The 4,291-nt window shown below is 39.8% G+C and overlaps 1 pseudogene; it reads right to left on the reverse strand.

The window, feature by feature from the left end:
• Positions 1 to 3,558: 3,558 nt before the first annotated feature.
• On the reverse strand, positions 3,559 to 4,116 carry LOC102814412 (annotated as a pseudogene).
• Between the last annotated feature and the right edge of the window lie 175 nt (positions 4,117 to 4,291).

Consider the following 4,291-nt stretch of genomic DNA (forward strand, 5'->3'; position numbering starts at 1 on the left):
TTCTTTTTGACGATGAATGCAACACCATTCCTTTTCAATTTGTCATTCCCTGCATAGTAAACCATGTGGTTGTCAGATTCAAAATGGCCAATACCAGTCCTCTGTTACTGAAGCCTTCTACCTTCTCTGCTTCTGAACACAGAGCTCCCTTCTCTCTGTGTAACTTTTCTCTGGTTTCAGAAAGGGTCAGATTCAAGTTCTGTTAGCTTTTCCATGAAAATATCAGTACAAACCTGATCATTTGTCACTGCCCTGGCCCCAATAGCATTAATAATGTCTTACTTTTTCTACTCTAGTTTCAACTTCTCTACTGATCATCCCACTTTCACTTTTGCTGAGAAACATAATCTTAACTTGATTACATCTGAAAAACCCTATTTCCGAATAAGGTCACATTCACAGGTACTGTGGTTGTTGTTAAGTGCTGTAGAGTCATTTCTAACTGATAGCAACCCTGTATAGGGTTTGTGAGGGGCAGCTAGTGGGTTTGAACTGCTTACCTTGTGTTTTATAGTCTAGTGCTGATCCTACAGTACCACACCAGGAGTCCTTCACAGGTACTGTTGTTGTTGTTGTTAAGTGCCGTCAAATTGGTTCTGTTAGTGACCCTGTATAGGCTTTCCAAGAAGCAACTGGTGAGTTTGAATTGCCATCCTCGCAGTTCAAAGCCACCTTGAGGTCAAATGCTTACCTACGGTGCCTCACAGGTACTAGAGGTTAGACATTCAACATATCTTTTTAGGGAAACAACTCAACCTCTTTCAATATCTTTGTACATTTAGATCTGTGGCTTTCACCCTTGAGGATCATGCTCAAGAGATTCTGGAAAGATTCCAGTCCTCTACAATGTTACAATGTCAGGAAAGGTCAAGCAGTTCAGTTTGGTGTTAAAAGTTGCACCAGTCCTAGAACTACTATTTTCCTCTATACTGTGGTATCCTCAGGTTGGCTGTGCCAAGTGCGATGAATTTGGTATTGTACCAAGTGAAATAAATCAGACAGTGCAGGACTTTGAGGTCAGAATGAATAATATACACGTGGTCATAGGCCTTTATTACCAAACCAAAAAACCAAACCCACTGCCATCAAGTTGATTTAGAGTCATAGCGATTGGATAGAGTAGAACTGCTTCTTAGGGTTTCTGAGACTGCAACGTTTTACAGAGCAGATAGCCTCATCTTTTTCCTTCAGAGCAGCTCATGGGCTTGAACTGCTGAACTCTCTGTTAGCAGTCCAATGCTTTACCCACTGCACTGTCAGACCTTTATTACTTGCATAGTGATCATGACAACAATAAGCAGATTGTGTTTATTCTGAGCCAGCTTCCCAGAAAAGACTCCTATCCAAAGTTGGTATGTTTAATCACCTCCACTCGTGTCCCTTAATGCACTGTTGATGAGGAACAAAAGGGACCTCAGGTCTGAGGTTTATATAATAAAACCTAGAGAGGTATATCTGCTATATTACAGGGGAATGGCAAAGAGGGTAAGAGGAAAGGATCTTTATTCAGAGGCAGTTGGCTTGGCCGTCTTGTTACCAGGGTTAGGGTATCTTTTGCTCAGGTGCACACAGCATAGCCATCTTGTGATCAAGGTGCATAACCAAAAAGATTTTCTAAAATGCCTTTTCTCCATACATTGACAAGATCATGCAATTCTTTTCCTTTATTTTATTTATTTGTTTATTCCTTTGAATTACATTGATTGATATTCCAATGTTGAGCAACCCTTGAATAATGGTATGAATCCCACTTGATCATGTTGTATTTATTTTTGTTTTTGATAGTGTTGGATTCTATTTTGCTAGGATTTGCATGTGTGTGTGTTCATGAGGTATATCGGTCTGTAATTTTCTCTTATTAGTGGTGTCTTTGCCTGATGCCTGATTTTGGTATCAGGGTTGTGCTTTTTTCATAAAATGAATTCAGGAGCATAACATCTTTTTCTATGTTCTGAAATAGTTTGAGTAGAATGGTAGAATTCTCCAGTGAAGCTCCAGTGAAAATATAGTCTGGAATAGAACTATATTTTGTTGGGAGTTTTTAAATATATGATTTGTTCAATTTCTTCTTTTGTTATTGGTCTGTTTTAATTTTCTGCTTCAGTCTGCAGTACATTAGGTAGGTCATGTGTTCCTAGAAATGTGTTCATTTCTTCTAGGTTTTCAAATTTATTGGAGCACAGGTTCTCATACAATTGTCATTATTATTATTTCATTTTATTTCTTATTGTGAATTGAGTGTAGGCTTAAGAACAGATCATCAGTTTTATATTCAACAAATCATAGACTTTGTTTCAACTTAATGATTGCAAGATTGCAATTCCCTCAATATAACATCACTTTTCTAACTTTTTCCTTGTGTTTCATATTTCCATTCCTCCTTTCCAAATGCTTCTGAATTTTTTCCTTGGGTAAATGTCATTGCTGTTTTTAAGTGCTGTTGAGTCATTTCCTACTCATGGTGACCCTATGTAGGGTTTCCGAGGAGTGACTGGTGGGCTTGAACCATTGACTTTGTGGTTCAAACCGACCTTGTGCTTATCCTGCAGCACCACATCAGGATTCCTTTTAATCTTGAATGGTTGACCACTCTATGATGTGTTGTTGTCCTCTTTATATACCCATCTATTGTTGGCTGAAAATTGACCCACCAACATGAGTTCATTTCCAGACCTGAAGAGTGACCAAGGATAATAGGGATCTACTAGTCTCTAGCTAACCAGTAAACCTGACCTTATTTATAACTTTTAAGTTTTGTTCCACATTTTCTCTCTCTATCTATGACCTTCTAATGTGGACCCTTTCAGAGCAGTTGGTAGAGGTAGTGGACACCATCTAGTTCTTCTGATCTCGTGGATGGAGACTGATGTTCACATGGCTCATTTGTCCATTGGACTAATTGTTACCAAACGACTTTCTTTTTCATCGTTCTTCTTTTCTATGGATAAAGAAAGACCAATAGTTGTGCTATTGCTATCCATGGACTTTTAAGATTCCAGTTACTATTCACCAAAGTTGGATGTAGAACATTGTGTTTGTGGACTAGGTTATGCCAACTGCCCATGGTGTCCCCGAGTACTATGTTCCTGAGCTCCCAGACTCAGCAACTCATTCCCTCAAGGTGCTTGATAATGTCTAAAAAGTTTTCATAATTTTGCCCCCTGTATGCACCACCATATTTATGAATATGTTTACAGCCAAGGTAAATAAATACCATGTACAAATATCCTCTGTCAAACCTTTATTTATTTGTTGGTATAGTCCCACTTTCCCTCCCACATCTGTATTGCAGGGTTTAGTATATTACCTCTATTGCCTTTAACTCTTGCACTTGTTTTCATATCTTCCCAGGTTTTGTCATTCTTCTGCCAACCTCCCTCTTATTGTATATTGATTTCCCCTTCACCCAAGTTGACATGTCTAACTTTAGCTTCTTAACAGACAATGAAAAGATGAGCATAAAACCTTCTCCAAAATGCAGTGCTTCATGAAGAGATACAGAAAATGACAGCTGCTTCTAAGGAGTGTGTGTGCACCTAGTGGGACAGCTGAGCACCCCTAGCTGGGGTGGGTGGCCAGCCGGGTCTGCATGGCATCCAGGGTTTCATCCCCCTCCTCACCTTCTGAGGCAACCATTGCTCCTGAAGGTTCTGGATCTGGAAAGGCGTTAGTCACTTTACTGGGTGCTTTGCCCAAGGTCTCTGCTGTAATTTCAAACAGAATCTTGTCAATCTCCATTTCTGCCTCTTATTCCATTTCTTCCTGATTGTCCATGCTTTCAAATGTGTCCTCTAACATCTCTTCTATGATCCCAGCCTTCATCATCTCCTTGGACAGCTCCTGCATGGTGGCCTGGATTTCTGAGATCTTCACAAGACTCTACATGGCTTTCATCACTTCTGTGCTCTTCTGCAGGGAGCCAGCCACTCGCAGGACTGTAAGCTTTTTCTCCATCCCCATGAACACAGAGTTCATATGGGCTCTGGATGCATAGAGCTTGCTCACAGCCTTTCTTGATATGATCATCTCTTTGGCCAGAACCACACAGACATCCTTCTGGCCCTTCTTGGCAGCATCTTCCACAGATTATTTTACTTTCTCCTCTTCCCTTTGGATATCTCGTCTCTCCCACCTCAAGCAACCATCAAAGAGTATTTCTTTTAGCATAAAAATCTTTTATTGACTTTTTACAATACTGGTATCATACAATAATTGTCCTTTTGCAATTGACCAATTTCACTCAACATAATGTCCTCTAGGTTCATCCATATTATGAGGTGTGTGATATAGT

This window comes from Chrysochloris asiatica, unplaced genomic scaffold (genome assembly GCF_000296735.1).
Source record: "Chrysochloris asiatica unplaced genomic scaffold, ChrAsi1.0 scaffold00369, whole genome shotgun sequence".
NCBI classification, from domain to species: domain Eukaryota; kingdom Metazoa; phylum Chordata; class Mammalia; order Afrosoricida; family Chrysochloridae; genus Chrysochloris; species Chrysochloris asiatica.